This window comes from Ornithorhynchus anatinus, chromosome X1, assembly GCF_004115215.2.
Source record: "Ornithorhynchus anatinus isolate Pmale09 chromosome X1, mOrnAna1.pri.v4, whole genome shotgun sequence".
NCBI classification, from domain to species: Eukaryota; Metazoa; Chordata; class Mammalia; order Monotremata; family Ornithorhynchidae; genus Ornithorhynchus; species Ornithorhynchus anatinus.
The window spans coordinates 89986018-89998286 of record NC_041749.1 but is presented as its reverse complement, the minus strand read 5'-3'; the positions used below and the strand labels follow the sequence as shown (position 1 = coordinate 89998286).

The 12269-nt window shown below is 47.6% G+C and overlaps 1 long non-coding RNA gene across 1 annotated transcript; it reads right to left on the bottom strand.

Moving 5' to 3' along the window:
• Positions 1–10790: 10790 nt before the first annotated feature.
• On the bottom strand, positions 10791–11614 carry LOC114806534. Its single transcript, XR_003754574.2, has 2 exons — positions 11342–11614; positions 10791–10972 (listed from the first exon to the last, which is right to left on the bottom strand). It is a non-coding gene; the product is annotated as an uncharacterized LOC114806534 (long non-coding RNA).
• Between the last annotated feature and the right edge of the window lie 655 nt (positions 11615–12269).

Below are 12269 nucleotides of genomic sequence, written 5' to 3'. Positions count from 1 at the left end.
ATCTGTAAAATGGGGATTAAGACTGTGAGCCTCATGTGGGACAACCTGATTACCCTGTATTTCCCCCAGCGCTTAGAACAGTGCTCTGCACATAGTAAGTGCTTAACAAATACCAACATTATTATTATTCCTGGCTCAACAGTCAACATAGTGGGCTACTCCTCTCGAGTCCTATTTCTAAATCCACACCTTAGTTGCGGAGTAACCTGGTGACCTGTAATTCCATTCCCCTTGCCTCCATTTCCCCACCTGTAATTTGAGGATATGTAGCAATACCTGGTGGATGATGTGTTTATTGTTATCTAACATTTGCTGAGCACCTGATATGCTTGGTATTTTACATAAAATTGAAACCAGTATCTACCTTAAAGAGATTTATTTGAATTAAACATATCCCCATTCATTCATTCAGTCATATTTATTGAGTGCTTACTGTGTGCGATGCCAGAAAGGAAAGGAAGAAGGGGCAGGAAAAAGGAAAAGGACAGTAATTTCCAGGATGAGGGACAGACCTCAACCAGAATCTCGAATTGGTCAGAGAGAAAAAGCTGAGGAAATGGGCAAAATCTCCCCTTTTCTGAGAGATCAAATCCTTACCTGTTTGCAGATTTAAGCTCCTTAAGGACAAGGACTCAGTTTGTTTTGCTGTGAATGGTGTCTAAAATGTGCAATGAATATCTGGGCCCTTAATAGTCTGAACCTCTGCCTCGGACATTCTCCGATGTCTCTGATACCTTCAGCCAGCCTCTCCTCCTTGAAACTTCTTCCGATTTTGAGATTAAACTACTCCATACCCAATTGCTGCTTCTCCTACTTCTGTGATCATACTTCTGCTGTCTCTCCTTTCTTCCTTCACCTGTTTGCTATCAAACACCCTCAGAGCTCAGATCTGGGTCCTCTGCTCTATTCACTCTATACTCACTCAGTTCAATTACCATTTCTCAGCTGTTGTTTCCCAAATCCAGTCTCCAGCCCTGACCTCTCACCTTCTCTCCAGTCCCATGTCTTCTGTATTCAGACATCTTCAGTGAACATCCCAAATGACCACCTTAAACACGTCAAAACGGAATGCTTCTTCCTCTTAGACTCATAACTCATAACTCTCCCTTCATTGTAAGCAGCACCATTATCCTCCCTTGCCCTCTCTATAAAATTTCAAGACTCCATCCCTTCTTCTCTGCTCCTACACCTACAGACTCATTCCAAGTTCTAGCCACATCCCGCACAATAGACTCTGTTGCCGAATTGTACTTTCCAAGCACTTAGTACAGTGCTCTGCACACAGTAAGCACTCAATAAATGTGATTGAATGAATGAATGCTTATGCGAGGGTTCAGAAGAAGGGGTCCCATAAATTAAAGTAACTAATTTACTTGGGCTCACAATGTAAAGAAGGTAGAACAGACATAGAAGGAAGAATAGACAGGTAAAATGCAACTCCAACTTCAAGCTAGAGAGGTAAAATTCAACTATTCAGAAGTCCATTCAAAATAAAATTTAACTTATCTCTTCCTGTTTGGATAGTAGAGATTGGAATGGGATAAGCCCACTCCACGGGCTCCTCCCTGTTCTAATCAGAACCACCCCCTATGTGGCTGCTTAGACCCTCCTCCACGGTCCTCATATTTCCTGCCCACCTTCTGCTCCTGAAGGGCTCTCCTCCTCCCCCCCCCCCCCCCCCCGGCCCCCAGAGTCGTGATGGGGAGATGGGTCGGGTGTCACATGGTCCCAGGCTTCTTGCCCACCCTCTACTCCATTTAGTCAAATAATAGAGAAGCAGTGTGGCAAAGTGGAAAGACTGCAGACCTGGGAGTCAGAGAACGTCAGTTCTAATCCTGGGCCCACCACTTGTCTGCTGTGGGTCCATGGGCAAGTCTTTCCTCATCTATAAAATGGGGATGCAATACCGTTTCTCCCTCCCCCTTAGATTGTGAACCCCATGTGGGAGAGGGACTGTGTCTGCCCAGCACTTACAAAGTACTTGGAGCATAGTAAGTACTTAACAAATACCACAACTATTATTATTAATAGTTATTAAGCTCTAACATGTGCTGAGTAATGTTCAAATTTTAAACTAGAATCAGTGTCCCTGCCCACTGTAGATCTGGACTCGGGTTTTTTTATAGTATTTGTTAAGAGCTTACCAGGCACTGTTCTAAGCACTGGGGTAGATACCAACTAATCAGGTTAGACACAGTCAACATCCCACCTGGGCTCGCAGTCTTAATCCCCATTTTACAGATGAGGTAACTGAGGCCCAGAGAAGTGAAGTGACTTGCCCAAGGTCACACAGCAGACACATGGCGGAGGCAGCATTAGAACCTGGGTCCTTCTGACTCCCAGGCCCATGATTTATCCACTGGGCCTTGCTACTTCTATTACTGCTGCTACTCAAGTGAGAAGAAAGATTTAAAGACCAAGAAGTTTGTTTTGGGTTTGGTTTATTTTTACAGCATAGCTCTCCAGTTGTGGCAGTGATGATGGGCATAATTATACCCTACTCTCTAGTTCCCAGCAGGAGGAAAGTGGGTGGGTTAAGCTGGATGACCCAAAACAGGGAGGAAAGCCCCAGGTATTTGAATGTGGGTGCTTACCAGCAACAATGGGAAGGGACATTGTTAGCCCTCAGTCACCCACTTTATGCTCTCAAGTCTAGGTCCCATGGACGGACACTTTCTCACCCAGGCCCGTGCTTTCCCAAAGGCCACCCCAACCATGTCGATAGTAATTACTTAAATAGCAACTTTCTAGGAAACCCTTACTTCATTGGTCTTCACTGTGTCAATAGGAAGTAGAAGGGGGCTGGTGGGATGATTCGATAGATGAGGAAATTGAGGCACGGGGTTGAGAAGATTTGTACGAAGACATAATAAGGCAATGGCGGAGCCAGGAACAAAATTCAGGCTTTCTGCCTCCTTGATCATCCAGCTACCCCCAAAACTACGTAAAGATGCCAAGTCTGGATCGCACCATCCCCTCCAAGACAGGTCCTTGAGATTCATTTGGTGTCTGAGTGGGCTGAGTCAAGAGGCAGAATATCCATAGGCAAGCTCCTGCCTAGGCGACAGAGGGGAGTCCTCCAGTGACCTGGAGATCTTTCACTCTGGAAGCCCTCTTCCAGCCGGGTCTCATATCCCACAACTCTGCTGGGCTGGTGAAGGGTCGGAACCAGGAACCAGTCTTCCCGGCTGAGAGTCGATACCTCCTGCCTCTGCAAATGGAATAAACAGAATCATCAGAGGCATTTTACATTCCAGACCAGCTGATTCCCTGTGACCGGAGGTGGATTTCTTAACCGACGGCATGACTCAGGTAGGTTGAGCCTCAATTCAGGTATGAGGTGTCTGAACACCCTTCTGGGGTCAGGGTAAATGCCAAAGTGCAGCATCAGCGAGGAGCTCAAATGCTGCCATCCCCTCAGAGGGAGCGCCATGATTACAGCAGGGAAGCAGAAGAGCCCTGGAGAAAGGGGCTTTGGAGAGCCAAAACCAGCCCCAGAAGACTGACTCTTGGAACCTCATCAAGGACATCCTTAGGGAAGCGAAAGAGCTGACACTCAACTTCCTCTTCTCCTTTGTCTTCATTATCCAACAACTCAGTCAGAACAATGCCTCTGGGTGAGGCATACCTTGGGGAACAGCAGAGAAGGGGGAAACCAGTATTCTTGAATTCTCAAGCCTGACTGTATAGCCTTGGCCATTTCCTGTTACATCCTGCTCTGCACCTCAGCTTCTCTTGATGTCAAAACAGGAGAAATGTTCTGATTTTCCTTGGGAAGCAAGGGGTGAAATTTAGTGATGTCTGCTAGTGATCTGGGGCAAATATAGCTGGAGAACCGCAATATGCTGCTAGTGGGTCTCTGCGATGAGGCTCCTTTCCCTCTCAGAAGAGAAAGTAGAATTTGGGATCAGTTTGGGGGTTTTGTATTTGGAATAAGAACAGGACCCTGAAAAATACCCCACAGGCCACAGGCAGAGATTTAGTCCAAAAATAACATACTATATGACTCACCCAGCACAATGCAGTAGGCGGAAGAACCTGTGGGGGCTGACTGGTGAGTCAGTAGCACCGAACAACCAGGACCAAGAGGACTGGAACAGAACCAGGATAATCTGGTGCTGTTCAAGGACCCTGAGGGGGATGGGAAGGGGTGGCAGAGAGGTACTTTCCTCATCTCATTCACTGAGGCGTCTTCAGAGATGGAAAATGCTGTCAGAGATTGGGGGAGGGGGGAGGCGGGGAGAGGAGGGCGTCCAGAATCAGGGTGGAGTGTGAGGAAAAGGAGCAGGAAAAGGAAGACATATTCTGGGGGGAAAGAAGCAGACAGGGAGAGAGCAAAATGGACCGGCTTAGATGTTTTGTGGACATTGGTCGAGGGGATTGAAAGAAGGTGGAGCAAATATAAAATAAGCCTGCCCCTGAAATGTAGTCATATGCCAAATGGATCCTGGAAAATAATGGAGGGCCTAGAAGTCAGGAGGACTCTTGTGTTTTGTTCTTAGTAGGACTTGAGTAAGCAGGACCTCAGAGGGGCCCCAGATCTCCCAGATGTGTTTGATGATAAGCTGGGAAAAAAGGAGCATTAAAGCCCTGGACTTGAGCTCTATTGCCAATTTGCCATGTGACTTCGGTCAGGGCACATCCTCTCTCTGGGCCTCTGTTGCCCTTTCTACACAACTGGGAAGAACATCCGAAGAACTTGAGGCATACAGTACTTGTTTGTCTCAGAGAGCCTGAGGTCTGACCAGATACTGGGGGCTCTGTCCTCCTTGACTTAATCTAGGGAGAGTAGCTAGAGAGACATCCTCTCTCCAAACATCCATCACTTATTCTCCAGCAGTCCTTCTGCTTCCTGTGCCTGGGCACCACGTGTGATGCATTTCTCAACTGTGTCAATGCAGAATATAGTTCGTAGGCTTAGCCTATTTCTCAGTGTCAGTCAGATAAATCTGATGAAGTGATAATGTTTTGTTGAACCTAAAGATCATGTCAAAGGCACAAAATCACAAATTTCTGACTCTTTTCACTTCTCAAACAAACCTTTCCCAATTCTCCTCAGTTGAGTTCCAGCCTTGTCTGTCATTACTCGTGAGCATCCCAGAGACCCTTCTTTTCAGCTCTTCAGACTGATTTTCCATAAATGTGAAAATAGATCATTGTTATTATTTTAATAAATCAGCTTGTTGTAAGCAGGGAACGTGTCTGCCAACTCTGTCCCCCAAGCGCTTAGTACAGTGTTCTGCACATAGTGCTCAATAAATAGAATTGACGATAATGATGATGATGATGATGATCATGAGTTTAACTTCTGGCCTGTTTCTATAGACGCTGGAGTTGAATAGACTGAAATGGAGTCGATTAGAACTACCATCTCTCAGCTTCAGCGAAGTAACCATCGCTGCCAAGGAGGTGAGAGAATGTTTATGTTTAGGTAATGCCTTCTGGCCACATAGCCGCATTAATGAACTATCAGTGAAATTTGGGCATGAGGAAAGCAAGAAAAAATACTGCTTGTAACACAGAACACCCCCAAAGGAAATTCATCTTCAGTTTTATCTTTCAAAATATCCAATCTACCAGAGAAGAAATGTTCTCTCAACTGAAAGACAGTTGTTAAGAAATGCTGTATGACAGTGCATCTTCCCCAGCCAGCACATGGAAGGCTTGCAAACTGTTCTGCTTGCAGCCCCAAACCCAGAAATTCCCACAGAACCACTTCCTCTTGCCATTACTCCTGCTCACTACAGAGAAACTGCATTGCATAGTGGTTAGAGCACAGGCCTGGGAGTCAGAAAGACTTGGGTTCTAATAATGTTGGTATTTGTTAAGCGCTTACTATGTGCCGAGCACTGTTCTAAGCGCTGGGGTAGATACAGGGTAATCAGGTTGTCCCACGTGAGGCTCACAGTCTTAATCCCCATTTTACAGATGAGGTAACTGAGGCACAGAGAAGTTAAGTGACTTGCCCACAGTCACACAGCTGACAAGTGGCAGAGCCGGGATTCGAACTCATGACCTCTGACTCCCAAGCCCTTACTCTTTCCACTGAGCCACGCTGCTTCTCTAACCGCAGCGCACCACTTGTCTGCTGTGTGACCTTGGGCAAGTCACTTCACTTCTCTGTGCTTCATTTTCTTCATCTGTAAAATGGGGATTGAGACTGTGAGCCCCACGTAGGACAATCTGATTACCTTGTATTTACCCCAGTGCTTAGAACAATGCTTGGCACATAGTAAGCACTTAACAAATACTATAATGATTATTATTACTATAAGAGCTGTGGGGGTGGGAGATTATCTAAGTGAACAGGGAGATGGGGATTAGTCAGGGAATGCCTCCCGGAAGAGGTAGGAGCCAGAAGGACCTGTGTTCTATTTCCAGCTCCACCATTGGTCTGCTCTGTGATCTTGGGCAAGTCACTTAACTTCTCTGTACCTCATTTTCCTCATCTGTAAAATGGGGACTAAGAACTGTGAGCCCCACATGGGACAGGGACTGTGTCCAATCTGATTAGCTTGTATCTACTCCAGTGCTTAGCACAATGCCTGGCATATAGTAAGCGCATAACAAATACCATAAAAAAAGGGGCCTTGAAACTGGGGAACTACGCAGTTTGGAAGATTTACTGGGGAGTGCGGGGGTGGAATTTCATTCAGGGAGAAGGGCATGCATAATGGGTCTGAATTGGGAGAGTTTGAGAGTGATGTAGGGGTAGGAAGTTATCTTGGAAGGAGCAAAGAGTGAGCTGGAAGCACACTGCTGGAAAGCAGAATGGCCTAGTGGGTAGAGCACAGGCCTGGGAGCCAGAAGGACCTGGGTTCTAATCCGGGCTCTGCCACTTCTTTGCTGTGTGACCTTGGGCAAGGCACTTAACTCCTCAGTTACAGATGAGGTTAAAGGGGGATAAAGACCGCGAGCCCTATGTGGGATAAGGACTGTGTCCAACCGATTACCTTATATCTACACCAGTGCTTAGTACAGTGCCTGGCACATAGCAGATGCTTAACAAATACCACAGTTATTATTATTATTTTCATTAGTTGGAGTGTAGCAAGGGAAGAGAGCAAAAGAGTAAGGAAACAGCTGGTGGAGAGCCTTGCATGCAGTGGTCAGGAGTTTCTGTTTGAAGCGTGAAATGGGTAGTCACTGGAGGTTTTTGAGGAGGAGAGTGATGCATTCTGAGTCGCCTTTTAGGAAGGTGATCCAGGCAGCAGAGTGTAGGACAGGCTGATGAGGAGAGAGGCTGGAGGCGGGGAGATCAGCGAAGAGGTTGATATAGTAGCCTAGGAGACGAGGTCTTTAGACCAGGATGCTTGCTTAGATGGAAGTGAGCCTGCACAGGGAAGAGAAAAACCCTCACTCCCTTCAATCACAGGCACTAGAGGATGGGGCATGGTTACAGCAACTAGAAGGGAATAAATGGTTGAGGTATGTTGGGGAAAAAAGTGGGAGAGGTGCTTGCAGGATCTTTTGAGATCCTCTTCCTTTGAGATGTCTTCTGGCAAGGGCCTTGCTGCTCCGCTTTTGAAGTTCTTAGCAAAGCCCCTTTTCCCCTGAGCCAGAGACTGAAGGGGAAAAAAGCAGGAACTATGGAGGGAGTCCAGGGGTGAGGACTTTCATTTTGAAGGCAGTGGTGAACGAGGGGTGGAGCTTTGAGGGAGTGGGGCTTTGAGAGGCTGTGGTGTTCGTGGATAGTGGTTTTGAGCCCATCCCCCTCCCCACCCCCCCCATCTTCCAGGTGGCGGGGGGGGGGTGGGGGGGAAGGGGGAAGGGGGATGCCTCAAAAAGTCCTTGGCTATCCCCCATCTGGCCCTAGAGTCTGTGGAGGTGCAGAAAAGACCTGGCAACAGTGGAGTGCAGAGGACACAAGGAATCCCCACAATGAATCCTGGAACTCAGAGAAGTGTCAGCTGGGCTTGGGGGTTGGATTGAAGGGAAGAGAGCATCTGACCTGGTTCCATAGCCTGGTAGGGGTGAGAGGAATCCCCCTGCTCATCGCCAGAGCTCTGGCCAGACTCTGGGGCTGGGCTGTGGGCAAGAGGAACTTCCATCTTGCCCCTGGACCACCTGCTAGACTGCTTGGTCAGGCCAGGGATGAGACACACTTCTGCCTTTCCCTCAAAACACCTATCGGACTGCCTAGGCACCTTAGGTGGAATGGGCCAGAGCCGAAAGTGACCTAGAGAGAAGGGGAAAAGGTAACAGGGAAGTAGGGAGAGAGTAAAGGGAAAGAAGGGAAGAGAAGAACAAAGGAAGACGGTAGTGAGGTAAACTGGGAAGAAAGCATGTGTGGCCTAGTGAAAAGAGCACGGACCCGGGAGTCAAAGGATCTGGGTTCCAATCCAGGCTCCGCCACTTGTCTGTTGCATGACCTTGGGCAAGTCACTTAACCTCTCTGTGTCTGTTACCTCATCTGTAAAAGGGAGAGTAAGACGGTGAGTCTTATCAGAGAAGCAGTGTGGCTTAGTGGGTAGAGCACGGTCCTGGGAGTCAGGAGGTCATGGGTTCTAATCCCAGCTCTGCCACAAGTCTGCTGTGTGACCTTGGGCAAGTCACTTCACTTCTCTGGGCTTCAGTTACCTCATCTTTAAAATGGGGATTAAGAGTGTGAGCCCTCTGTGGGACAGGGACTGTGTCCAACCTAACTAGAATCTACCCCAGTGCTTAGAACAGTGCCTGGCACATAGAAAGCACTCAAGTACTATTATTGTTATTAAGTGGAACAGGGACTGTGTCCAACCTAATCACCTTGTACCTACCCCAGCACTCAGTACAGTGCCTAGCAAATAGTAAGTGCTTAACAAATGCCATTAAAAAAAGGAGAAGGTACTCACTCTCTGCTGCTCTGCTGTCTCTGATGTTTTCTGCTTCCACCAATACGAGCCAAGCGAAGCAGCTGCAGGGCCCAGCTCAGAATGGACTAGTTGAGCCTGGACCACACTACCGTTTGGATGATGGCAAAGGGCAGCGGCCCTGGCTCTGGACTGAGGACTTGGCTCTGTGAACTGTGTAGCGGATCCCAAGCCCAGATACCTGTTACATGTCTAGATCAACTTCCAGTCTGCCTGGCCAGGCTGGAGATGAGGTATGTCCCTTCTCCAGCCACTGCTGGGCTACAGAGCCGGGTGGGGGTGAGGACCAGGTCGGGGAAGGAACCACGGTTGGCCAGCAGAAGACAAAAAATGAAATTGAGGCATTGGTTCCACTTTCAGCCCCCATGTGGCTCCAAACAACAGAACAAGCTAACTGTGGAAAGCTAATAGCTTCACCTCTCCCACTGGGCCCATTCCTCATCTTAATGGATTTGGCAACCCTAAGAGAATCTCTTATTCCCTTTATGGCCAGTAAGATATCTGTCTGGTAAGCAAAACTGTAATGATCTATGTACTATTTTTGAATGTGTTGTGCTACCTTGGAATGTAAGCCCCCTGAAGGCCGGGACTATGTTGTGTGTTCATTCAAAACGTAATTAACAGCAAGAAAATATCTACAAGCCACTGGCTTGTTGTCTTCTCAGGACACCCAGAGATTTTAGGATGGCTCTGAAGAATCTTAACCTACCTTCCTGAAATTCTAACTAGAAATAATCATGAAGCTATTTGCAGAAATGTGGAAAGCACCAGAGATGAGAACAATTCTCGATATTATTGATACATTTTTAAAATCACAAGGAAAAAAAGAGGTGGTCTAAAGAGCTTCTAAAGGTCTAAAGAGACTGCTGCAATAGTCAGGTTGCAACGTTGTGTGGTTGTTGCCTCAAATTTAAAACAAATCCTAAAAACTGTTTTGATAATCCAGACTGAAGGTCCTACAGATTGAGAGAGTGTATTGCAAAGCAAATTGAATTTTTAGGAAGAAAAGTTCCACATACATACATTGCATTGTTATTAATGAACATGTGTCTATTTTATTATCATAGGCTTTCATTCATTCTTTCAATAGTATTTATTGAGCGCTTACTATGTGCAGAGCACTGAACTAAGCACTTGGAATGTACACTTCGGCAACAGATAGAGACAATCCCAGCCCACTGATGGGCTAGGAGCCCAGAGCCTATGAAGCCAACAAATAAAGCAGCGTGGCTCAGTGGAAAGAGCACGGGCTTTGGAGTCAGAGGTCATGGATTCTAATCTTCGCTCCACCACTTGTCAGCTGTATGACTCTGGGCAAATCACTTCTCTGTGCCTCAGTTACCTCATCTGCAAAATGGGGATTAAGACCGTGAGCCCCACGTGGGACAACCCGATCACCATCTCCCCCCAGCGCTTAGAACAGTGCTTCGCACATAGTAAGAGCTTAACAAAATGCCATTATTATTAATATAGAGTTGGGCTGTACACCAGTAATAGTATTAATATAAATGAAAAATATTATAATCCTTCAGTTTACTGGTGTTTGTCCCCATCAAATGCATCAACAGTAGAAGAATGGCAAGGAAACATGGCCAGGAAATGTTTTAAGTTATCTAAAGATTTTTGTCAACTTCAGAATCTCTCATGACATGCACTATTCCTGCTTTTTAGATAAAAGCGAAATCAAGAACTCACTGTTTATGTGAAACAATCCTCCACAACAGACTTTTTTTTTAAAAATTTCTAAGCTGTCATTCGGGGGAAGTGTTTTTTGTTTTTTTTACTTTCCCCCAACCTCGATCTCTTAGAATATGGAGGCTTTAGTAATGTGTTCGTTTTTCAAACCCGAAAATCGAGTCCCTGCAAATGAAAGAAGTGCTTAGAAAAATATCTTGCATGAGTTCTTGGGATGAGGAAAATAGACCATCTACACACTTGTGATCTTTATGGACATTTTATTGATGATCCATGGGGCCCAACGGGACTGCATCAAGCCCTGTTAGGTTAGACGCGATGCCCACCCTGGGAGCTCATTTCAATTCTAAGTCGGAGATGATTTTCTAAGAAAAGAGGCATGTTTTCTTGAAGCCACGGACAGTAACCTTCTGATTCGGGTGTTTCTACAAGTCAAGAAACCGCTGGCGTTAGCTCCAGGCCAAGCCAAGGCTAATGCTGCCCAGGTGCCAAACTAAGAGGAAGGTAATAATGTCGGTACGTGTTAAGCGCTTACTATGTGCCAAGCGCTGTTCTTAATAGTCCCGCCCTACGGCCCCCCAGCGAATTGGGCAGTCATTTTGGGAGGCAGCACACTGATTTAATTTACCAGCGGGCTACTACCCCGCGGGCGGCGGCGACGACTCGATTAAGATCTGAAAGCAAAGGTCCGGGCACCAGACCCTGGGGAGACTCTCCCCTTAGCGGCCCACCGCTTCGAAGGGGCGGGGGGAAAAGAGGAGCCGTGGCGGTGGGCGAAGGGGGAAATCTGTTACCTAGCCCGGATCCGCTGTGGAGCCGCCATTTTATCCTCGGGCGGCAAGAACTTCCCTCGTCTGGGGTCCCCCCGCCCCCCTTGGAGTCGCCATAGACCTGGTGCCAAGGACGGTACGACTGGCCTCGGAGGCCGAAGGGCGCGGGATTAGCTATTAGAAAATGTCGTCCCCCAGGGAGTAAGGGAAGGCTGCGGCCCCTGAGCCATTTTGTACGGCAATTCTTTTCCCTTCCGGGTCACTAGTTTTCCGGACTCGGTGCGTTGTGGTGATGTGGCCGGACAGGGCGGAGACGAAGCCGCCATCTTGCCCCCTCGTGGCCACATCCGGGAATTTACCATCTGCCAACTGCAAGTCATCGTGGAAAAAAAAAAAAGCATCCATGAGGCTTCGCCCACCCGGAGAGCCTTGGGGGATGTCACCTCACTCGCCCCGATGCCACCGTGTGGTCTCCAGAAAGCCCCCTGCCCTCCCTTTTAGGAAAAAGCACATCTCTACCCCGTGATCCTCATCTGCCCCCCTTCGGCCCCCTTCCCCTGGTGTGTGTTGGCCCCCGAGTCGGCCTGGAGGTTACATTTCCTCGAGTAGTTTGAATGAGCTATCGGCCATCTCCATAGAAACCCTCCCACTTCTCTCCCCTCTGCCCCTTTGGCGATTCAGTCTATAGGCTAACAAAAGTCCCCTACCCCCCTTCACCGCCCCTCAGCTAAGCCCCCTTTCCCTCTGCTCCTCCCCATCGTCTCCCTTCCCGTCCCCTCAGCACTATGCTCTTTTGTATAGAGTTTTATTACCCTATGTTAATGAGGTGTTCATCCCCTCGATTCTATTTATCGTGATGATGTTGTCTTGTTTCTGTCCGTCTCCCGATTAGACTGTGAGCCCTTCGTTGGGAAGGGATGGTCTCTATCTGTTGCCGAATTGTCCATTCCAA